This window comes from Dasypus novemcinctus (assembly GCF_030445035.2).
Source record: "Dasypus novemcinctus isolate mDasNov1 chromosome 12 unlocalized genomic scaffold, mDasNov1.1.hap2 SUPER_12_unloc_1, whole genome shotgun sequence".
Lineage (NCBI taxonomy): Eukaryota > Metazoa > Chordata > Mammalia > Cingulata > Dasypodidae > Dasypus > Dasypus novemcinctus.
The window spans coordinates 146,256-172,475 of NW_026688129.1; the positions used below are offsets into that span (position 1 = coordinate 146,256).

Here is a 26,220-nt window from a genome sequence, read left to right on the forward strand (position 1 = left end):
GAACTGTACAGAGAAAACCACACATTGTTAAAGGAAATGAAAGAAGACCTAAATAAATGGACGAATCTTCACTGTTCATGCATAGGAAGACTAAACAACATTAAGATGTCTATGCTATCCAAACTCATTTGCAGATTCAGTATAATCCCAATAAAAATTACTACACCATTTTTACTGTAGTAGAAAAGCTAACTACGAAATTTAATTGGAATGGTAAGGGCACTGAAGCGGCAAAGACACATGGAAAAAGAAAAATATTGGAGATTTCATACGAGCTGAATTTAAAACATACTACAGGAAAGTGTACTTGGCTCAATGATTAGAGCATCTGCCTACCACATGGGAGGCCCACGGTTCAAACCCAGGGCTTCCTGGACCTGGGTGGAGCTGGCCCACACATGGTGCTGATGCACGCAAGGTGTGCCCTGCCATGCAGGGGTGTCCCTTGCATAGGGGAGCCCCACATGCAAGGAGTGTGCCCTGTAAGGAGAGCTGCCCAGAGTGTAAGAAAGTTCAGCCTGCCCAGGAGTGGCGCCACACACACAGAGAGCTGACGCAGCAAAGATGAAGCAACAAAAAGAGACACAGATTCCCAGTGCAGCTGACAAGAATAGAAGTGGATACAGAAGAACACACAGCAAATGGACACAGAGAACAGACAACTGGGTTGGGGAGGAGAAGGGGAGAGAAATAAATAAAAATAAATCTTAAAAAAATTAAAATAAAAATAAAACATACTACAAAGCTACAGTGGTCAAAACTGCATGGTACTGTAACAAGTATAGACACACTGACAAATGGAACCTGAGAGTTCTGATATAGATCCTCACCTATACTGTCAAATGATATTTGACAAGGCCACCAAACCCATTCAAGTAGGAGAGAATAGCCTCTTCAACAAATGGTGCTTGGAGAACTGGACACCCATTTCCATAAGATTGAGAGAGGAACAACATCTCACACCTTAAACAAAAATACCGCAAGATGCATCAAAGATCTAAATATAAGAGCCAAGACCATAAAGACCTTGGAAGATAATGTAGGAAAGCATCTATAGGATCTTTTATTAGGAAATGATTTCATGAACTTTACAAACAAAGCAATAAAAGGAAAAATAGTTAAATAGGACCTCTTCAAAACTGAAAAATTTGGTACCTCAAAGGAGTTTGTCAAGAAAGTAAAAAGGCTGCCTACTCAATGGGAGAAAATATTTGGTAACCAAGTAACTTATAGGGACCTTTTATATCCAGCATATATAAAGAAATCCTACACCTCAAAAATTAAAAGACAACCCATTTTAAAATTGAGCAAGTGATTTGAATAGATGCTTCTCCAAAGAAGAAATACAGATTGCTGAAAAGCACATAAATAGGTGCTCAACATCATTAGCTATTAAGGCAATGCAAGTCAAGACTATAATGAGATATCATCTTACAACCAGTAGACTGCTAGGTATGAAAAAAACAGAGAACTACAACTGTTGGAGAGGATGTGGATTAAAGGGAACCCTTATCCACTGCTATTGGGAATGTAGAATGGTGCATCCATTGTGGAGGACAGTTTGGCATTTCCTCAGGAAACTAGCTATAGAATTGCCATAGGATCCAGCAATCCTGCCGCTGGGCATATACCCAGAAGAAATGAAAGCAGGAACACAAGCAGATATATGCACACCAATGTTCATAGAGGGATCATTCACTATTGCCAAAGTTGGAAAACACCCAGATGACCATCAACAGATGAATGGATTAACAAATTGTGGTATACACATACATACAATGGAATATTACTTAGATGTAAGAAGGAAAGCAGGGAAGCAGCTGTGGCTCAAGTGATAGGGACTCAGTCTACCATATGGGAGGACATGGGTTTGACCCCTGGGGCCTCCTGGTAAAAACAGAAGAGAAAGCATGCCTGCACAGTGATACAGTACCTGCATTGCAAACTGAGTGCCCATGTGATGAGTTGAGTGCCTGTGTGGGTGCCCATGTGGCAAGCTGAGGGTCCACACAGTGATCCAAGTGACCACATGAGTACCCACAAGGCAAGCCAAGTGCCTGTGTTGCAAGCTGAGTGCCTGCATGGTGACCTGAGTACCAATGGTGAGTGGACTGCCTGTGCAAGTGCCCACAGGAGCCAGAGCCTATGCAGTGAGGCAGTGCCCACATGGTGAGCCATTAACCATGTGAGTCATGCAATAAGATGACAGTGCAACAAAAGAGAAATGAAGGGGACAGTCAAGGTGAAGCACAGCAGGGACCAGAAACTGAGGTGGTGCAATTGACAGGGAATCTCTCTCCACATCACAGTTCCCCAGGATCAAATCCCAGTGAATCCTAGAGGAGAAAGATGAGAAGACAAAAAGAGAAATAGATACGTAAGATCATACAAAGAATAAACACAGACAGCAAAAACAGCTGGGCAGAGTAGCGCAAGAAAAAAAAAGTAATGCAGCATTAAAAGATGGGATAACGTGGATAACTCTTGAAGACCTTATGTTGAGTGAAGCAAGCCAGGCACTGAAGGACAAATATTATATTATCTCACTGATATGAATTAAGTAAATTGAGCACTCACAGAGCTACAGTCTGGGAGACAGGTTTACAGGAGACAGAAATGGAGAATATATTTGTGAGCATATTTGTGTCCATATGGGCAAAATCTATAAGGTAAAAAGGTGTAGTTGTGCAGTAGTTCTGCATGACTAGTGGAATAGTAACCCTATTGGGTTGGGCAGTGCTGGTTTGTGAGGTGGGGAGAGTAGGGTGAGTTGGACTGTCTACAGAACTGGGGGATGGTTGGGGAGGGAGCTGGTGAACTTAGGGATTTGTGGTGTGTGGTTGAAACAACAACATTGGGAATATCTTTGGCAAATATGGAGGTAGAAGGTTATTAGTTTAGGGTGTTAGATGTGGAGGATATTTGGGACAGGGTTCACCTGGGGCAGACCTCCTGGGAGTGTGTGAGTGTTCATCTTGTCATTGTGGTTCAGATCAGGGGGTTGAGACAAATAATGATAAAGAAGGTGTGGGACTACCATCCTGGGAAACCTATTGTATTTTCAAATAGAGGGGTGAGAGTCTCTAGAGTGAACAGCCTGTGCATAATAGGAGAGGACAGACCAGTATGTCAAGCCCTCAATTTTGTTGTAACTATAACTCTTTTTCTTCAAGGAGTGAAACTTGGTGGTTGCCACAGGTACTGAGGAGAAGTTGAGGGAGGAATAGAATAGGCAAAACATAGAGCATTTTTGGAGTGATGGAATTATAATACATGATCATGCAATGATGGATACAGGCCACTTTAAATTTCATCAAACTTTACAAAAGTGCATTGTCCAAAATAAACACCATAATGTAAATCATTAAGGATGGTTAGTAACAATGTCTCAATATTTGTATATCAATTGTAACAAATATACCATCCTCACATAAAATGTTATTTATATAGGAAAGGGGAAAGGGGAAAAGGGAGAGGGTGATGGATATATGTGAATCCCCTATATTGTGTAAGTGATTTTTTGTAAACTAAAGCTTCTTTGAAGGCAAAATGAAAAATGATAGATGAGTAAAAGGAAGAAAATATCACTGTACATACAAGACACAGATTTTACAATGTTGAAAGGCATAATGTCAAAATTTATTTTGTCATTACTTTTATTATATGTATTTTTCTAATTTTTTGTATTTTATTTCTTATTTTCAAAACTATCATTTCATTTGCTTATTGATTTTACTTGATTATTTTGTTGGCTTCATATTTGAAGTTTTGGATCATGGATGAGTTGCATCTATGACAGGAAAATATCATTGGTGTGGGTTGTCAATGATGGTTGATATATAGGAGGAAGTTAATCTGGTGCATACCTCTAAGGCATATAAATATATTCAAATGTTCATGGGGCATTGTTACTCTTGGTTGAGTTTCACACAATAACCAAAAGAATATCGAATTCCAATCCTTGAGAGCTCTGCCAAATTCTCTAATGGAATAGCAAGAATCCCCCAGGTACAGAGGCAGAGGCAAGTGAAAGAGGATGATCCATTGATAGACCCTTGATATAGATGACTGTACTTATGAATCTTTACTACTGAAATTGAAACATAGCCTTGTATTATAGGGTGTCTGAGAGTTACCTCCTGAGAAACTCCTTGTTACTCAAATATGGCCTTTCTCTAAGGCAAATTCAGTACATAAATACATTACCCCACCTTGAATAAGACACAACTCACAGGGATGAGCTTCCCTGGTACCAAGAGATTAGTATCAAACCTGAAGTAGAACTGCAACTGATAAAAGACCTTGACCAAAATGGGGAAAAGGTAAAGATATATGAGTTCATATGGCTTGGAGACTTCAAAGTACGTCAAGAGGTCATTCCAGAGATTATGCTTATGCATGTATCAGGATCTCTTTGACTGCCAAAGTATATACTATTCCAAACAGCAGAGCTCCTGAGGGCTCTGGAGACATCTAGACACTATAGGCAGGGCAGATAACTCAGGTTTTTGGTGCCTTGCCAGTGGGCCTGACTTTGGAATTTATGCTCCTCAGTGTGACAGAGCTGGATTCAGTTGTGGTTTCCATACATATGGCTCTTCTGTCCTTTTTGAACCTATAGTTAGCACTAGAGTCATATGTGTATATGCCCAAGAGACTTAAATCCTTGGGCTCTCATGTGTCAGTTAGACCCTGAATCTAATTAGAGGTGGAACACCTACTCTTGAGTTCATTGGTCTCACCCCAGACAACTAACAAGGAGGTGAAGATGCACAACTACCATACCAAAGAACTGTGAGTGTCTATAGCTGCAAACAAGAGTCCCATCCATTGGCCCCATGGGATCACAGCCCCCTCTCAATTAGAGGTGAAAAGAACATTACCATCCCAGAATCCTTGGAACTGGGGAATGAACTATGGACTAAAATAGTCTTACTGGTATTCTACTATAGATTTATTGTGACTCTAGCAATGGAAGAAATCATATCATTGATATGGAGGCAGTGGCCACTGGAGGGAGTGAGGGAAGGGAGTGGGGAAAAACAGGAGTAATATGGGGGCATTTTTGGGAATTTGGAATTGTCCTTAGTGACCGCAACAACAGATATAGGCCACTATAAATCTTACATACTGAATTGTGTGAGAGAGCCTGTAAACTATAATGTAAACTTTAATCCACACTTAGTAGCAACGCTCCAAAATATGTTCATCAATTGCAAAGAATGTACCTCATTAATGAAGGATGTTGTTAATGTGGGAGGGGAGGGGAGCAGAGCATATGAGCAGAGCATATTTTTTATGTGACATTTGTATAATCTAAGTATATTTTAAAAATATAAAAATAAACACATTAGAGGCATAAAACAGATAGAAGAATGAATAAATGATACTGAAGACAGAACAGTTGAAACTGAAGAAAGAAACAAAGAGAGAAAAGAATGGGAAAAAGTGCCAGGGACTCAGGGAGTTGAGTGACAACATGAAACACAACAACAGATGAGTAATAGGATTTCCAGAATTGGAAGAGAAGGGAAAGGTGCAAAAAGACTATTTGAGGAAATAATAGCTGAAAATTTCATAACTCTCACAAAAGAAATGAACTTACATGTGTAAGAACTGCAGTATACCCCAACTGGAATATATTCAAATAGGCTATTCTATGAAACATACTATTCAGAATGTCAAACATCAAAGATAAAGAGAAAATCCTGAAAACAGTAAAAGAGAAGTAAACCATCACATACATGAGGAACTAAGTAAGACTTAGTGCAGATTTCTCATGGGAACAATGGAGGTGAGGTGACAGTGGCATGATACAATTAGGAGACTGAAAAACTCCCAATGGAGAATTTTGCTGGATGTAAAATTCTCCTTCAGATATGAAGGTGAATATAAAATATTCACAAAGAAACTGAGAGTTCATAAAAAAGAACCTACCTTTGCAGGAAATAGTACAAGAAGACATAGAGCCTAAAAGAACAAGACTGGAAGAGGGGCTTTGAGGAGTGTAAAGAAGAAGGAATAAGAGAAAGGATAACCAAAAGAGTAAAAAGACAGAAGAAAACAAGATAGAGCAAATGAAAACCAAAGAAAAAAATGATGGAAGTAAACAATGGATTTACAATCAATGGTTTTTGGTATTACCATATATAGTTGTGCATTCATCACTTCAATCATGATTAGAGCATTTTCATTCTTACAATAATAGTAATAAATTGATGAATTATATGCTTTCTTAATATGTATCAATAAAAATGATTTCTTAAGAAATGTATGTGGGAAATATTTTATAAAATTTTTTTTTCAAAAAAATAATGCATTTAAAGTAATATCATTGATGTGAATAGATTAACCTCCCCAATCAAAAGATGAGAGAATGGATTAAAAATATGAGCCATCCATATTCTGCCTGTCAGAGACTCACTTTAGACCCACAGATACAAACTATCTAAAAGTGAAAGGTTGGGAAAACATACACAACACAAATAGTAACCAAAAAAGAGCAGGGGTAGCTATACTAATATCGACAAAACAGACTTTAAATGCAACAGTTATAGAGATATAGAAGGCCATTATATATTAATAAAACGAACAATCCATCGGGAAGATATACCAGTCATAAATATCTGTTGTACCTAATCAGGGTACCTCAAAATACATGAGGTAAACAGTGCAAAACTGAAGGGAGAAATAGACATCTCTACAATAATCATTGGAGACTTCAACACAACATACACATAATTAGATAGAACAGCTAGAAAGAGTATCAACAAGGAAACAGAGAATATGAACTATATGACAAATGAGTTAGACCAAAAAGATCTATAAAGAACATTGCACCCAAATTCAGGCAGTTATACATTCTTCTTAAGTATGTATGGATCATTCTCCAGGACAGACCACACATTAGGGCATAATGCAACTCTCAGTAAATTTAAAAGATTTAAGTTTTATAAAGTAACTTCTCAGATCACAATGGAATGAAACTAGATATCAATATTAAGAAAGAGGTAAATTCACAAAAGTATGGAGAGGCTAATCAACACACTCATAAATAATGAGTTGGTCAAAGAAAAAATTGCAAGGGAAATCATTGAACACTGAGAAAAATGAAAACAAGATCACAAATTAAAAAAACTTAAGGGATACAACAAAAGCAGTCTTGAGAGGGAAATGCATAGCACTAAAAACCTATATTAAATGAGAAAAAAGAGCTAAAATCAATTATCTAACTGGATAATTGGAAAAACTAGAAAAACTACAGCTAACCAATTCAAAAGTAAGCAGAAGGAAGTAAATAATAAAGGTTAGAGCAGAAATCAATGGAATTAGAAAAAAAGGCAATAGAGAAAATGAACAAAAGCAAAAGCAGGTTCTTTGAGAAGAGCAATAAAATTGATAAACCCCTATCTAGAATAACAAAGAAAAGAGAGATGCAAATAAATACAATCAGAAATGAAAGGGGGATCTTACAACTGACCCCACACACACACAAAAAGGATAAAAAATAAAAAGGAGAATATTGGGGAGCAGGTGAACATGGAAGATTGTCAGGTACATGATTCAAACTATAATGTTGAGAAAACTCTCCAGACAACATAATAAGAAAAAGTTACCGGTTTAAGGTGTTTGATGGGGGCATGTGGCACAGGCTTCACTGGGAGCAGGCTTCTAGGGACTAAGTGCTCATCTCATCATAGTATATCAGTGGGTGGAGACTCACACAATGAGTGGGAAGGTGTTGTACCCCCATTCTGGGGAGGACTGATGTTCTCAAACAGAAAAGAGGGTGTCTCTTGAGAGCATGGGTGGCTCCCAATGCGGGAGGGTAGACTAGTGTGTCAAGCCCTCAGCATTGTTCCAAGTATCTATGAATCTTGTCCTTCAAACAGTGAAGCATGTGAGTCACTGTGGGCCCCAAGGGAAGGGGTGAGAGGAATAGATTAGATGGAAGCAGTAGTAACTGGGGGATAATGGAAGCGTTCTGCATGATCATGCAGTGATGGATACAGACGATGTTAAATTTCACCAAAAATTTATAAAAGTGTATAGTCTAAAACGTAAACCATAATTTAAATCACAATGTAACCATGGTTAGTAGCTATGTTTCAATATTTGTACATAAGTTATAGCAAATGTAACATCCACATATAAAAAGATCATGACTGGGGAAGGGGGAAAAGGGAGAGGATGTTGAGTATATGGGAGTCCCCTATATTCTATATGTGACTTTACTGTGAACCAAAACTTTTTTGAAGACATAATGACAAAAAGATATAAGAGAGTGATGAAGAAATGGAAAAGATTGCCTTGCCACTTACAGGCAGCAAAACATCTATTAAAGTCATGAAAGGCAAAATGTCAAAAAAACTTAATGATATTTTTCATTTTTTAATAGCCCAATTTATTTTTTACTTTATTTTAGTTTTTCTAAAATACTATGTATTTTATTTCTAATCTTCAAACCAATCATTACTATTTTATTTTCCTATTAATGGAATTTGGGTATGTATTAGGCTTCATTTTTCAAGAAGTTTTGGAACACAGATGGTTCAACTATGGCAGGTGAGGAGCATTGATGGGGGATGTATGGATGAGAGGGAGTTCTCCAGGGCATGCATATAGGGTATATAGATATGTTTGTCTGTTCATTGGGTATTGACATAGTGGGTAGAGTTTCAAATGACAACTGAGAGAGTGTTGAGTTCCCATCCTGGTTAGCTCTGTTCCATTTCCCAATGGAACAGTAACAATCACCCAAGTGCAAGGGCAAAGACCAGTGAAGAAGGATGGTCCAATGATGTGTCCTTGATATTTATGACTATGCTTATGAGCCTGTGTGCTTGAAATGTCAACTTGGCCTATATCTACAGGTTGCCTAAGGGTTATGTCCTGAGAGCCTCCATATTGCTCAAATGTGGCCACTCTCTAAGTCAAACTCAGCATATAAATGCAGTAACTTCCCCCAAGCATGGGACATGATTCCTGGAGATCAGTCTCCCTGGTACCAAGGGATTACTATCAAGCACCAGCTGGTGATGCAACTAGAAAATAATCTTGAATACAAGGGGGAAATGGTAATGACAAATGAGTTTATAGTGCTAAGAGACTTCAAAATGAGTTGGGAGGTCATCAGAGGGGTCACAAGTATGCATATCTCAGCAGAATCTCAGAGACAGTCAAAGTAGATACAACCACAGGTAGTGCTGCTCCTGAGGGCTACAGAGACACCCAGGCCCTATGGTCAATGCAGATGGCTCTAGGACCATAGGTCCTATGGTCAATGCAGTGGGCCCTGTTTTAAAATTTGTGCTCCTGAGTATGATGGAGTTGGACTCAGATGTGACTTTTCTGCACAAGCCTTTTCTGTCACTTTTATCGAACCTGTGTTTGGTGCTGAGGTTGGTGTTTGTCCACGAGACTTGAATCACTGGTCTGTCCATGCACCAGCTGGGCCTTAGCTTCAGGAGATTTGCAACACCTACTCTCCAGTTTGTTGGACTTACCCAGGTGAGCTAACAAGGAGATAAGGATGGTCAACCACACCAAGGACCGAGAGTCTACAACAGCCAAGTAGGAGAATCCCAACCATCAGCCATGTGGGATCTAAACCCCCTCTTAATTTAGAGGAAGAGTGGGCATCACCATTCCTGGGTCCTCAAGATGGAAGAATAAAATATGGCTTAGAGTGGACTTACTGGTGTTCTACTATAGAATTATTGTGACTCTAGCATAGGAAGAAATTATATCATTGATTTGGAAACAGTGACTATGGTAGTTGTTGAAGGAAGGGTGAGGGAAAAAGAGTGTGATATGGGGACATTTTAGGGATGTGAAGTTGTCCTGAATGATATTGCAGGGCCAGATGCAGGACATTATATATCCTGCCATAACCCACTGAATGGACTGGGAGAGACTGTAAACTACAATACAAACTATAATCCATGCTTGTAGCAATCCTCCGAAATGTACTCATCAAATGCAATGAATGTACCACACTAATGAAAGAACTTCTTGATGTGGGAGAAGTAGGGAGTGTGGGGAGTGGGGTATATGGGAACCAAATACTTTTAAATATAACATTTTGTATGATCTATGTATCTTTTTAAAAAGTAGAAAAAAAGCCAGTGAAGTAAACATACTCATAAGCATACATATGGATTGATCCAAAAAGTGATTTTTGAAAAATAAATTGATTTTTTGGAAAAAAACACCTGCATGCCAACAAACTACACAACTTAGATGAAATGGACATTCCTAGAAAAGTCACAAACAGCCTACACTGACACTACATGAAATGCAAGAACTTAAACCAATCACCTTTAAATACTGAATCCATCATGAAAAATCTCTCAACAAAGCTAAGTCCAGGACCAGATGTATTGACAGGTACATTCTACTAAGCATTGTGAAAAGAATTAAAAATGATCCTGTTTAAACTCATCCAAGAAATTAAAAAGGAGAGAAAATTACCCAACACATTTAATGAAGCCAATATTACCCCAATTTCAAAGCCAGTTAAAGAGCCTAGAAACAAAGAAAACTACAGAACAATTTCTCTAATGAGCATAGACACTAAAAAATTCTCAACAAATACTTACAAATCAAATGCAACAGCATATCAAAAGACTTGTACAGCACAACCAAGTAGGAATTATTCCTGATATGCAAGGCTGGTCAAACATAAAATCAATCTACTTAATACACCACATTCAGAAATTGAAGGGAAAAAACACATGATATTTCAATCAATGCAGAAAAGGCATTTGACAAAATTTAGCATCCTTTCTTGATAAAAACAATTCAAAGACAGAAATATAAGGAAAATTCCTCAATATGGTAAAAATGCATATAAGTAAAACCCACAGCCAACACTGAACTCAATGGGGAATGTTTGAAATCTTTCCCTCTTAGATTCGGAACAAGACAAGGATGGCCGCTTTCACTGTTGTTATTCAACATGGTTCTAGAAGTTCTAGCTAAAGGAATTAGACAAGAAAAAGTTAAAGGCATCTAAAGGAGGTAAAACTGTCAGTATTTTTGGATGACATGGTCCTAATTTAGAAAATTCTGAAATGTCTAATGCAAAGCTACTTGAGCAAATAAATGAGTTCAGCAAAATGGCAGGATACAGGGTAAACATGCAAAAATCAGTAATGATTTTATACACTAATATTAAATAATCTGAAAAAGAAATAAGGGAAATATTCCATTTATAATAGCAACAAATATACTCACACACATAGGAATCAATTAAACCAAAGGAGCATAGGATCTATATGCAGAAAACTAAAAAACTGCTAAAAGGAATCAATGACGACCTAAACAAAGGCAAAGACATTCTGTGCTCATGGATTGAAGGACTAAATATTATGAAGATGTCAATACTACCCAAAGAGATTGATAGATTGAATGGAATACCAACCAAAATTCCATTAGCTTACTCTACAGAAATACTAATGGTAATTATCAAATTCATTTGGATGGAAGAGTGAACCCACATAGCCAAAAGCATTCTAAAAAGAAAGAACAACATGGGAGGAATTTCACTACCTGACCTTGAAACATATTACAAAGCTACAGTAGACAATACAGCATGGTATTGCCATGAAGATAGACACCATGTTCAGTGAAATAGAATTGAAAGACCTATATGGCCAACCGATTTTTTAGAAACCTGCAAAGTCCATGTTAAGAGGATAAAACAGTCTCTTCAAAAAATGGTGCTGGGAGAACTGGATAGCCATAACCAAACAAATGAAAGAGGATCCTTACCTAGTCCCTAGACAAGAATCAACTAAATGAGGATCAAAAACTTAAATATAAAAGTCCAGAACCATAAAACTTCTAGAAGAAACTGTAGGGAAACATTTAAAGACATTTTTGTAGGTGGTTTCTTGGACCTAAAGCACATGAAACGAAAGAAAAAAAGATAAATCAGACCTCCTCAAAACTGAATGTTTTCACACCTCAAATGACTCTGTCAAAAGGGTAAAAAGGCAGCCAACTCAATGGGATAAATTTTTGACAATTACATGTCTGATAAGGGTTTAATATTCATTATATATTAAGCGATGTTACAGCTCAACAATTAAAAGACAAACGACCCTATTAAAAAATGCGCTAAAGACTTGAAAAGACATTTGTCCAAAGAAGAAATACAAATTGCAAAAAAAAAAAAAAAAACCAGATGAAAAAATATTCAACATCACTAATGATTAGGGAAATGCAAATCAAATTCACAATGAGATATCATTTCATACCTATCAGAATGGCCACTATTAAGACAAAGAACTACAAGTGCCAGAAGGGATGTGAATAAATAGGAAAATTTATTCACTGTCAGTAGGAATGTAGAATGGTACAGAAACTGTGGAGGGTGGTTGGCAATTCATAAAGAATTTGAATATAGATTTTCCACGTGACCCTGCATTACTATTACTAGATATATACCAGAAGAATTCAGATCAGGACATGAATAGACATCTGCACAATGATGTTCATAGCAACATTATTCATGATTGCCAAAAGTTGGAAACAACCAAGGTGTCCATCAACCAAGGAATGAATTAACAAATTTTGGTGTATTAATGCCATACACTGTGGTGTATGATGGAATATTATGCACCTGTAAGAAGAAATGAAGTCATAAAGCATATGACAACATGGATAAACCTGGAGGACTTTAATATGAATGAAGCTAGCCAGACACAAGAGGACAAATGCTGTATGCTTGCATTACTATGAACTAAAAATATTGTGAAACATATTGTATGATTCCATTTTTATAAAATGAAAATATAAATAATTTTATAAAGATGAAATTACACTTGTGATTATGTAGGACTGGTGAAGGACTGCTAAGGGAAGTAGACTTTTTCTGTTTAAAGTAATGAAAATGCTGTAAAACTTCTTATCATGATGAATGCACAACATTATTATGCTAAAAGCCATTGATTATACACTTTGGATAGTTCATACAGTAAGTGAATACATCTCAATAAAACAGCTTAGTAAATAAATAATTCTGTATGAACAGCCAGAAATAACTATTTATTATTAAAATAATGAAAGTGCTCTAATAATGATTGAAGTGATAAATGTACATCTATGAAATTATACCAAATATCATTGATTATATACATTGGATGAGTTGTATGCTTTATTAATATGTACCAATAAAATGTATTTGTTTAAAAAAAGAGTATACTGAGAACAAGTGTGTGCCAACAAACTAGAATATGTAGACAAAATGGAAAAATTCCTAGAAATGTACAAATTACAGTGAACCTTAAAGAAATAGGAGACCTAAACACACCAATCACAAATAAAGAGATTGAAACCATCATCAAAGAACTCCCCAAAATGAAAAGCCCAGAACCAGATGGTTTCACAGGTGAGTTCTAACAAATATTCAAAGATTTAATACTACACTTATTCAAGCTCTTCCAAAAAAATTGAACAAGGAACACTACTGAACTCATTCTATTAAGTCAATATCACTCTAATATCTAAGGTAGATAATGATATTACAAAAAGAAAATTATAAACCCATTACCCTAAAGAACATGGACATAAATATTCCCATCAAAATACTTGCTAACTGAATCTACTAACACATTAAAAGAATTACAACTCCTGATCAAATGGATTTTATACCAGGCATGCAAGAGTGGCCCAACAAAAGAAAATGAATCAGTGTAATATACCATATCAATAAATCAAAGAAGAAAAACCACATTATCTTTTCCATTGATGTAGAAAAGGTATTTGTCAAAGGAAAGCATCCTTTCTTGATAAAAATACCACAAAATATAGGAATTGAAAGAGACTTTCTCAACATGATAAAGGCCATATATGAAAACCCCAAAACTAATATTGCAATCAGTGGTGAATAGTGAAAACTTTTCAAGTGAGGTGAGGAGCAAGACTAGGATTTTTTTGAACTACTGTTGTTCAAAATAGTGCTAGATGCTTTAGCTAGAGCAAACGGGCAAGAAAAAGAAATAAAAGTCATCCATATTGGAAAGAAAAGAAAATTTTTGCTATTTACAGATGATATGATCTCATACCTAAAAAGTCCTGAAAAATCTATAACGAAGGTGCTAGACCTAATAAACTATTTCAGTAGAGTGTCAAGGTACAAGATAAATATGCAAAAACCAGTGGTGTTTCTATACACTAGTGCACAATTGGAGCTAGAATTCAGGGGAAAAAATCCATTTAGAATAGCATCTAAATGAATAAAATGTTTAGGAATAAGCTTAACCAAGGATGTAGAGCACCTATATTCAGAAAACTACAATACTTTGCTAAAATAAATTAAAAAGGCCAAAATAATTGGACTAGAAGACCAATTGTTATTGAGATATCAATTCTACCCAAACTGATATACACACTCAATGCAATCCTGATAAAATTTCCATCATTATTTTGTAAACAAACAGAAAACACAATTATCAAATGTATTTGGGATGGCAAGTAGCCTTAAATAGCCATAAACATCTTAAAAATTAAAATTGAAGATAGAGGAATTTCACTTTGGACTTCAATTAATATTACCCAGCTAGAGTAGTAAAAAAAAAACATCGTAATGGCATGAAGATAGATACACGAACCAATGAAACCAAATACATGGTTCAGAAACAATCACATCTATGATCAAATGTTTTTTGACAAAGCTGTTAAAGCCACCCAGTAGGGGCAGAACAATCTATTCAAGAAATTGTGCTGGGAAAACAGGATATCCACAGACAAAAGAAAGAAAGAGGACCCTATCTCAAACTTTAAACAAAAATTAACTCAAAATGGATCAAACTCCTGAATATAAGAGCTAGAAATAAAATTCCTACAAGAAAATGTAGGAAAACATCCTCAAGACCTGGTGGTATCAGGTGGATTCTTTAATCTTACCCTGAAATAATGAGCAAAGAAAGAAAATGGGAGATAGGCGAACTCCTCAAACTTAAAAATACTTCCATGATTCAAAGAACCAAGAAAGTGAAAAGGCAAACCGCTCAATGGGAAAAAATATTTGGAAACCACATGTCAAATAACGGTTTGATTTCCATTCTATTTAAAGAGATCATACAACTCAGCAACAAAAGAGCAAGCAATCCAATTTTTAAAATGGGCAAAAGACTTAGATATTTCTCCAAAGAGGAAATACAAATGGCCAAAAAGGACATGAAAAAAAAAATGTTCTATATCACTAGCAATTAGGGAAAATCAAATCAAAATGACAATGAGATATCTCACACCATATAGTATAGAAATTTTTAAAAAACAGTTAAGTGCTGGAGAGGATGTGGAGAAGCAGGAACACTCTTTAATTGTTGGTGGGATTGTAAAATGAGCAGTCTCTGTGGAAGACAGTTTGGTGGTTCCTCAAGAAGCTAAATATAGATTTGCCATATGATCCAGCAATTCCTCTTCTAGGAATATACTCAGAACTGAAAACTGCGATGCAAACAGACATTAGCACAACAATGTTCATAAGTGCCAAAATATGAAAGCAACTCATTGTCCATCAACCAATGAATGGATAAACAAAATGTGGTATATAGATAGAATAGAATGAATTGGGACACATACAATAACATGGATGAACTTTAAGACATTATTTCAAGTGAAATAATCCAGAGACAAAAGGACAAATATTGCCTGGTCTCACTAATATGAATCAAACATGAAGAATAAATTCTTGAAGTTAAAACCCTCAAGTAAAGGTTTTTAGGAGATAAGAGTAGGGCTTAGAAGGTATACTGATGTTTAATATATGTGGAAGTCTTAACTTGATTGTAAACGTGTGCAAATGGGTTTGATGATAATACATAGTGAGTAGTACTAACGTAGCTGGTCTATAAATGGGATTGAGGCTGAAAAGGGTAGTCTCAGGATGTAAACGTGAATTGAAAGAAAGCTCTAGAATAATCTAGGGGCTGAATAATGCAGTGAAACAAGAGGTGGCTGAGAACTGTGGTTAATAGTACAAATAGAAAAAGTCCTTCCATGAAATACAAAAATGTACATCACTATTGCAAGATGGTAAGAATGTGAAGAAGCATGGAAAAATACAATTAATGTAACCTATGGATTATTGTTAACAGCAATACTGTAATATTCTTGTATCAATGCAAAGAGTTCACATTAGGGGGAATGGAAAAATATACAAAATGCATACTATAGACTACAGTTAGTGGTAATATTCTCATGATATTATCTCATAATTTGTAACAAATTTTCCACAACAATATACTGTGTTGATGGATGCTCGTTGGATGGGAATTCCAAACAGGTTTTGAAATTTCACAACTCTCTAATAAAATATATATTTTAGAACAAGAAGTAAAATTGTCTCTACTCTGAGATGACATGGTTTTATAAGTAGAAAAATCCTATAGCAACCACACAAACACGTCTATTTACACTCATGCACACACGCACACACCCTACCTATTACAGCTAATATATAAATGCAGTAAAATTTGGGGGTAAAAGATTATCATGCATAATTCAGTTGTATTTAGGCAAACAAATAGTGAAAATTCAAAAAGAAAATTAAGGAAAAAATAATTTTCAGAGGCACCAAAAATAATAAAATTGCTATGAATAATTTTAACCAAGATATGCAAGATATGTATAATATCTACAAAATATTCCTGAAAGAAAGTAAGGGGGACCTAAATAAATGGAAAGATATCTTATTTAATTGAAAGGCAGATTTAATACAATTAAGATGGCAAGTCTACCCTCAAAACAATACAATGAATGCTTACCAAAATCTCATAGCCCACTTTAAAAAATAAATATAATAATAAACAAAAAAACAAAGGAGCAATCAAGAAAATTCTTCACCTCTTAATGAAAAAGCTCTAATGATGGACATGAATGCACAACTCTATGATTATACCAAATCACTCACTGTACACTTCAGATAAATTTTATACTTCATTAATATGTATCGATGAACTTGATTTGTTTTAAGCAAAATAAATGTAAGAGGTTATCTTTGAAATCATGGAATTATAAAGACACCTTAATAGATAAAATTATACTGAAAAAGAATAAAACTAGAAGATATCCAATTCTGTATTTGAAAATATATTACAAAACTACATTTATTAAAATAGTGTGATATTGGAATAAAGGTAAACATCTAAAGTAATAGAACAGAATTGATACTTCAGAAATAAACCTAAATAAATATCATCTATTTATTTTTGACATACATGTCACCAGTGTCTTGCACTCAGGAAAGAATAGTTTCTTCACCACATGCTGGTGGAACAAGTGGATATGCACATGCAAAGCATGAATTTTGATCTTTTTAAAAATTTCATTTTATTTTTTAATTATCCTTTTTAAAAGTTAATAGAGCACATAAAACATTACATTAAAAAACATAAGAGGTTCCCATATACCCCACTCTCCACCCCCACCCCCATTTTTTATTGTATTTTTTTGAAGGTACATAGATCACAAAAAATTTTACATTAAAAAATGTAAGAGGTTCCCATATACCCCCACATACACTCCTTCCACATCAACAACCTCTTTCATCATTGTGGCACATTCACTGCATTTGGTGAATACGTTTTGGAGCACTGCTGCACCACATGGATAATAGTTTACATTGTAATTTACATTCTTCCCCAGTACATTCAGTGAGTTAAGGTAGGATATATAATGTCCAGCATCTGTCCCTGCAATATCATTTAGGACAATTGCCACATGAAAAGTAATGAAGAATTACCCCTATATTTACTTGTTAGTGTGGTATAGTTTTGCTCTTAAACATTTACATCTTTAATGACAATTATTAAAGGAGCAAACTATACCACACTTACAAGTGAATATAGAGGTAATTCTTCATTACTTTTCATGTGGCAACTGATGCTTAGATATGACATTAAAATCAACAAAAATAAAAATAGACAAATTGTTCTTCACTAAACTAAAAACCTTTTCATCAAAAGAAACCCTATCAAGAAAGTAAAAAGATAACCTACATAAAGGAAAAAATACTTTCCAATCATTTATCTCAGAAGGGCCTAATATCACAGAACGTATATATTTTTTAAATCCCTTACCCTTGAACACAAAGAAAAATAATCTGATTAAAAGTGGATAAAGTATTTTAATAGACATTTTTTTCAAGGAATATATGCAACTGGATAACAAATACATGAAATAAAGCTCAACATCTTTAGGTATTAAGGATACGGAAATCAACACCAAAATGTGACATCACTTCAAATCTGCTGGGATAGTTATACTTTTCTGAAAGTCTAAAATAACTGTTGATGAGGACATGGAGAAAATAGAATTCTTGTACATAGTTGGTAGGTATGTACAATGGTACAACCACCTGAAAAATATTTATGCAGTTCTTCAATAAGATATACACAGAAATTGCTGATCTAGCAGTTTTCTTCCTTCCTTTATACACCCCAAAAGTGAAGAAAGATATTCAAGTAATTGTGTACAAATGTTCATATTAGCATTATTTACATAACAGGTAGAAACAACCCAAATTTCTATCACCTAATAAATGTATAAGCAAAATGTATAATATCCATACATTGGAATTTTGTTCAGTCATAAAATGGAATGAATTAATGTGTAAGGCATACCATGGAAAAGACGTGAAAACATGCTGTGTTTTCAAAACTTAGGCCAGAAAGAAAAAGTCAAATTTTTAAAAGATTCCATTTACATGGAATATCTAGAACAGGCAAATCATTGGAGACAGAAAGATGATTAACTGTTGACAGGGACTGAGGGGAGTAGAAAATATGAAATAACTTTTTTGTGTATGAGGTTTCCTTTGGAGTTGATGAAATTTTCTGTAATTAGATATATCTTGGCTAAGAGTTACCACCTGAGGGCATCCTTGTTGCTTAAATGTGGCTTCTAAGTCAAATTCAGTATATAAACACACTATCTCCCCCCAACATGGAACAGGACTCTTAGGGATGAGCCTTACTGGCACTGAGGAATTATTACCAAACACCAACCAGGAATAAACCTGGAAAAAGACCTTGATCAAAGGGGGGAATGGTAAATACAAGTCAGTTTTCATGGCTAAGAGATTTCAAAGTGAACCAGGAGGACATTCCAGAGCTTACACTTATGCACACTCAGCAGGATCTCACTGCCACAGTAAATAGTGCCTCAAATAGTGGGGTTCCTGAGGACTCTAGAGATATCCAGACACTAGAGGCAGGGCAAACAGCTCAGGAGTTTGGCACCCTGACAGTGGGCCTTACTTTGGAATTTATGCCCCTCATTGTGACAGAGCTGGACTCATCTGTGGTTTCCCTACACATCTCTCTTCTGCCTCTTCTATTTGAAGCTATTGTTAGTATTATACTTGATACATGTATGCCCAAGACACTTAAATCTTTGGTCTGTCCACATGGCAGTTGGATTCTGAATGTCAGCAGAGTTGCAAAACGTACTTTCCAGTTCATTGGACTCACCAAGGACAACTAACAATGTAATGATAAAAGACAAAACCCATCTCAAGAAACAGAGTCTACAACTGCAAGCAAGACAGTTCCATCCATCTGTCCCAATGGATCTAAGTCCCTTTCAATTAGAGGCAGAGTATGCATCACCATCCCCAAATCCTCAAGACTGGAGAATGAACAATAGACTAAAATGGACTTATTATTATTCTATTATAAACTTATTATTTTAGCAATGGAAGAATTTTAGCATTGATGTGGAGGGAGTGGCCACTGGAGGTTCTGTGGGGAGGGAGAGGGAGGAATAGGTGTAATATGGGGCATTGGGGGACACTGGAATTGTCCTGAATGACTGCAATGACAGATACAGGCCATTATATATTTTGTCATAACTAACAAAATTGTGCAAGACAGAGTATAAGCTATACTATGAACTATAATCCATGGTTGGTGTCAATGCTTGAATGTGTGTCCGTATATTACAACAAATGTACCACACTAATGTAGGATCTTGTTAATGTGGGATAATGTGGTAGGGGGAGGGAATGGGACATATGGGAATCCCTTATGTTTTTATGTAACCTTTATGTAAGTTAAAGTCTGTTTAAAAAAAAGGGGGGGGGGGGGCTGGAAGCTGTATCAATCTAACCAAATGGCAAGATCTCACCAAAGACAATCTGGAATTACCATGTCCATTTTGGGAAATGTCCAATTAGACAAAATTACTCATCACTCTAGAAAAGGGGCTCCAAAACTAAACAGATAAATGGAATGCCTACTCTATTTAATACTCAAAATTTACTAAGAAATGCAAGAAAAATAGTTTCTTTAAGGGACTCTTTGCAAAAGACAAATGAGAAAGCTCAGGGGAAATCTATGTTTTCTCTATTTGTTTTTGTGTCTGACAAACGGCTAGATTAGTTTTAATTGAAGCTATAAGCTCTGTATTTGTGTCTGTCTGTATGTCTGATATATGACATTTTCCTGCCTCTGAATGCTATTACCAAAGTAACTTATGGAATTCCTTGAAAGAGCTCTATTCAAGTTGGCTTAAAGATAAATAAGCACTTATATATAAATCAATACTCCTATATTTCCAGAAATTAAGGAAAACAAAATTCTAATATTGCCAGAAGAAAATAGAATGCATAGAAGTAAATGCAAATTTATTTTTAAAATTAAACTTGTTTTAGACAGTAGCATTGCTAAACTTGTTACTTATTAGCTGAAACAAGGAGGCATTTTTGCCATTGCCAACATCACCTGTTGTACCTGCATACACACTTCTGAGGAAGTTGAGATGCAATTGCATGAAATAATTGAACACATCACAGGGTTTCAACATGTAAGGCCATCCTCAAGGCCCCGATTTGATCACACTGATTTCAGTTGGATCAAATCATGGGTCCTGGGCTTAGGAAATAACCATGTTGTAGGAAGTTGGGCCTTTTAGGACTCCAGTATTCATTATAGTCTCCCTGGTATACTGTTTTCTTTCAAGGGTTTTGAATGTGTGTCCCCAGCAACTTGTGATGCAGCAAATGATTTCTTTATGTCTGGGATGACTTAAAAATGATGATCACGGAAAAACAGGATTATGACCATTGCTGAGCCCAACATGAAAATAATCTGTAAGCACCACACCAAGACCTTAGGCAGTAACTGAATATAGGATCAGTGCTTTACATTTTGATCACAACTCTCAATGGCAAGATCAAACTGGGGGCCCTCGCTGGAGTCCTTTGTACTAAATCCGACATCAGAAAACTGAAGCTTAACTCAGTGCCTTCCTCTTGTAAGTGCTCCTTTCCCCAGAACTTGAAACATAACAACCTGCCATAACTTGCCAGGTTATTTCCTCTCCTCCTTCTCCAGGAATCTTGATATGTTTTGGTTGTTTTTCTGCAGATATTTGTCCTGAGCGCCAAGGATTTATTTGTTTAATTTCTCTTCCTCACTCAGTAGCCAATTTTTGTACACTTTTCACTGTAGCAATCTAGCAGCAGTTCAGTTCAACCTCCCCCTCCATTTTTCCTGGTAAGGCTTTTTTGCCAAAAATTTCTTCCCTGCTAGGTTATCCTGCCTCTGAGAATCAGACGGAGTCATTCCAGAAAGTCGGAACCCCCAGAAGAGTCCATTCTGCATTTAATGAATTCCACCAACACTAACTATCTGGACTGAGTGAGGGCACCACTAGGCCATGGCCACTGCTGAGGCTATACTCCCCACCCTCCTAAAATGTGGCCTTTTCTGTTTTCAGCATTCCTCAGCAGCTTGTTTTCAGCACTAGGTCTCTATGAGCTTGTCTCTGTACCTGGGTATGAATGGGGTTCTGTCGCACTGCTGTGAGGGCCTCTAAAATCTGTTCCCGGGTGAGAGGGATCCAGGCCGCTGGCTGTCTCTGGAGAACTCCCAAGCTGTGCACGGACCCGCTGAGAGGGAAGGGAAGAGGACCGGTAGGTCCTGGAGGGGAGTTTCCTACCTGATATGTTTCTCTTTCTTCAATTCAGCATTTTGTGGCGTCGGCCAGGCTCCTCCAGCCTCCAGAATTTCAGGAGAGGTGTTTCCGGGATACGACTGCCGTCGCTGTGGTGATGACGTCACCACTCCACTATTGCGGTTTTTTTAGAGGTATCAGAAATGGAACCCAGGACTGTATATGGGAAACAGGCGCTCACCCACTGAGCTACATCTGCGCCCCAATTAGCGTCGATTTTTTTCACTTGCTTGTTTTGTTTTTAGTAGGTACCAGGAATTGAACCGAGGACTTCCTACATGGGAAGCGGGGAACCAAATCCCTCACTGATTTTTTTTTCTACCTTTATCTCAAATTCAAAAAATAAAATAATAGACAAAAGGAAGCTTAACAATTTAGGGAAGCATCAATCTAAAAAATTCTGTCTAGTCACCTTTATCTTATTTAATCCTAAAAACAAACTCAATTGTTTATCCAATGTTAAGAAAGATAAATAAATGCTTCCCCCTTCTCCCTCCGGCTCTGGCCAGGAGGGCGAGACCCGCGTGGCGAGGAGGCGGGACCCGTCGGGGCTGCCGCAAGCCCCGCTCCCTCCCGCTCCCCCGGTTCCCGCCGCCGCCGCCGCTTCCTGGGCCGAGTCCTCCCGCAGCCCCGGCGGCGCCAGGTGCCTTCACGGAGGCCCGTGCTCAGTCCGCCGCCTTAGCTGTCCGGGGCTTCTCGTCCCGCCGTGGGGATGGCGCCGCGCTCCGACCAGCAGGAGGCTCAGAAGCTGCTCGAGCAGCCCCAGCTCCTTCCGTCCACGCTGCGGAGGGAGGAGGACGAGCGCCCTGCAGACCGCGAGGCCAGGGGTCGCTGAGGTCGCGCCCTCGGCTGGGCCCTGCAACAGCGACCCTCCCGCCCCTCGGGGCTGTCCCGCCCGCCCCGGCTCGGCTGGAGGGAGGGCGGGCGCTGGGCCCCCAGACCCACTCTCCCCTGCGGAGGCGGCGGGAGGCCAGGTCCGCGGGCGCCGTCCCTGGTTCCAGCCTCCCCTGCTCCCGGCTCAGGGCAGAGCCGGCGCCCGCGGCTCGGTGCTGGGGCTTGCTCTAAGCTCGGGCTCTCCTGGGCCGCGGTCCAAGCCCGGGTGGACGGAACACTGCCCGGCAGTGCTTAGGGTTCAAGGGTGGCTCTCTTCCCATCTGATCACTGGTAGCTCCGCAGGTGGGGCCGCCCTTAGATCTGGTGCCCTGCCTCGGCCTTGCGTTGTGACCCTGTCTTTCCTCCCCGTGCTCGGCTGCTAAGTTTTCCAGATGGAGCCCTACTGTCTGCCCACCTGGAGGCATATAACAGCAAATTTGAGGAAGCAGAAGAAAGGATCAGGGAGCCTGAAAGAAGACATGGCCTCCGAAAGTAAACAAACAAAAAAAGATGAGGAAAAGCATGGAAAAAATTGAATAGGGTGTCGGGGAACTAAATGACAGCAAGAGACATGCAAACATATGTGTCATGGGTGTCCCAGAAGGAGAAAAAAAGGGAAAAGGGGCAAAAAATATTTGAAGAAATAATGGTGGAAAAATTTCCCAGCCCTATTGAAGGACATAGATATCCGTGTTGAAGAAACACAATGTACTTCTATCTGAATAAATCCAAATAGACCAACTCTGGGACACATACTAATCAGAATGTCAAATACCAGAAACAAAGAGAGAATTCTGAGAGCAGCAAGAGTAAAGCAATACATAACCTGTAAGGGATATCCAATAAGATTAAGTGATGATTTTTCATCAGAAACCATGGAGGGAAGAACTCAGTGATATGATATATTTAAGATACTGCAGGAGAAAAAATACTAGCCAAGGATTTATACCCAGCAAGATTATCTTTTAAAAATGAGAGTGAGATTGGAATATTTAGAGATATACAGAAACTGAGAGAATTTATAACAAAAAGACCAGCTTTGCAGAAAATACTAAAGGGACTGTTACAGCATGAAAAGACAGGAGAGAAAGGCCTGGAAGAGAATCTAGAAATGACAACTCTATCAATAACAGTAACTAAAAGTGTCAAATATAAAATGACAGACTAAACACAAGGATCAAAATGGATGAAATAAGAACTGCCTTTACAGTAACAACCTTAAATGTTAATGGATTAAACACCCCAATCAAAAGACACAGACTGGCAGAATGGATAAGAAAAATATAAGCCATCTATATGTTGTCTGCAAGAGACTCACCTTAGACCCAAGGATACCAATAAATTAAAAGTGAGAGGTTGGAAAAAGATATTCCATGCATGCAGTAACAAAAACAAAAAAGCTGGGTTAACTATACTTATATCAGATGATATAGACTTGAAAAGCAAAACTGTTAATAGAGACAAGGAAGGACATTACATATTAATAAAAAGGATGATTCACCAGAAAGAAATAACAATCATAAGTACGTATGCACCTAACCAGGATGCCCCAAGATACATTAGGCAAAGACTGGCAAACTAAAGGGAGAAATAGACATCTCTACAATAATAGTTGGAGACTTCAAATCACTCTCAGCATTGGATAGAACATCTGGGCAGAAGATCAATAAAGAAATAGCTTGAATAATATGATAAATGGACTAAACCTAATAGACATATACAGAACATTGCACCCCAAAACAGTAGGATATGCATTCCTTTCAAGTGTTCATGGATCTTTCTCCAGGATAGACCATATGTTGGGACACAAAGCAGATCTCAATAAATTCAACAAAATTGAAATTATACAAAGCACTTTCTCTGATCATAATGGCGCAAAGCTGGAAATCAACAAGTGGCAAATAAAGGGCAAATTCACATATATATGGAGATTAAACAACACACTCTTAAATAATCAGTGGGTCAAAGAAGAAATTTCAAGAGAAATCAAGAAATATCTTGAGATAGATGACAATGAGAATACAACATATCAGAACCTACAGGATGCTGTGAAGGCAGTGTTGAGAGGAAAATTTATAGCCCTCAATCCTTACATTAAAGAAGAAGCAAGAGCTAAAATCAATGACCTAACTACACAGCTGGAGAAACTAGAAAAGTAACAGCTAGCTAATCCTAAAGCAAGTAGAAGGAATGAAATAACAAAGATCAGAGGAGAAATAAATGAAATTGAGAACAAAAAAAGAATAAAGAAAATTAACAAAACCAGAAATTGGTTCTTTGAGAAGATTAACAAAATTGACAAATCCTTACCTTGTCTGACCAAGAAAAAAAGAGAGAAGATGCAAATAAATGAAATAAAAAATAAGAAGGGGAAAGTTACTACTGACCCCACAGAAATAAAGGAGATCACAAGAGGATACTATGAACAACTTTATGCCAAAAAACTAGGCAATGTAGATGAAATGGAAAAATTCCTAGGAATGTACAAACAACCTACAGTGACACTAGAAGAAATAGAAGACCTCAACAAATGAATCACAAGTAAAGAAATTGAAACAGTCATCAAACAGCTCCCCAAAATGATAAGCCCAGGACCAGATGGTTTCACAGGTGAGTTCTACCAAACAATCAAAAAAGATTTAAGACGATGTTAAATAGAAGAGGTGATAGTGGGCATCCTTGTCTTGTTCCTGATCTTAGAGGGAAGGATTTTAGGATTTCACCATTGTAAACAATGTTGGCTGTGGGTTTTTCATACATACTCTTTATCATGTTCAAAAAATTTCCTTGTATTCTGATCTTTTGCAGTGTTTTTATCAAGAAAGGGTGCTGTATTTTGTCAAATGCTTTTTCTGCATCTATAGATATGATCATGTGATTTTTTCCTTTCAATCTGTTTATATGGTGTATTACATTGATTGATTTTCTTATGTTGAACCATTCTTGCATAGCTGGAATGAATCCCACTTGGTCATGGTGTATAATTCATTTAATGTGTTGTTGAGTACAATCAGCAAGTATTTTGTTGAGGATTTTTGCGTCTAGGTTCATTAGAGAAATTGGTCTGTAATTTTCCTTTCTTGTGGTGTCTTTGTTTGGCTTTGGTACTAGGGTATTGTTGGCATCATAGAATGAGTTAGGCAGTATTCCTTCTTGATTTTTTGGAAGAGTTTCAGCAAGATTTGAGTTAGTTCTTTCCATAATGTTTTGTAGATTCACCTGAGAAGACATCTGGCCCAGGGTTTTTCTTAGTTGGGAGGTTTTTAATGACTGATTCTATCTCTTTACTTGTGATTGGTTTGTTGAGGTCACCAATTTCTTCTTTCATCAATATAAGTTGCTTATGTGTTTCTAGGAACTTGTCCATTTCCTTTAAAT

At 37.3% G+C, this 26,220-nt stretch overlaps 1 protein-coding gene across 1 annotated transcript in view; it reads right to left on the reverse strand.

Annotated features, from left to right (window-relative positions):
• Positions 1-22,063, reverse strand: part of LOC101414234 (zinc finger protein 596-like) — a 91,629-nt gene extending 69,566 nt beyond the window's left edge. The window contains exon 1 of the mRNA XM_012519341.4: positions 21,955-22,063. The gene's annotated coding sequence lies outside the window, so the exon portion shown is untranslated. The remainder of the gene's footprint in view (positions 1-21,954) is intronic.
• Positions 22,064-26,220: the final 4,157 nt, after the last annotated feature.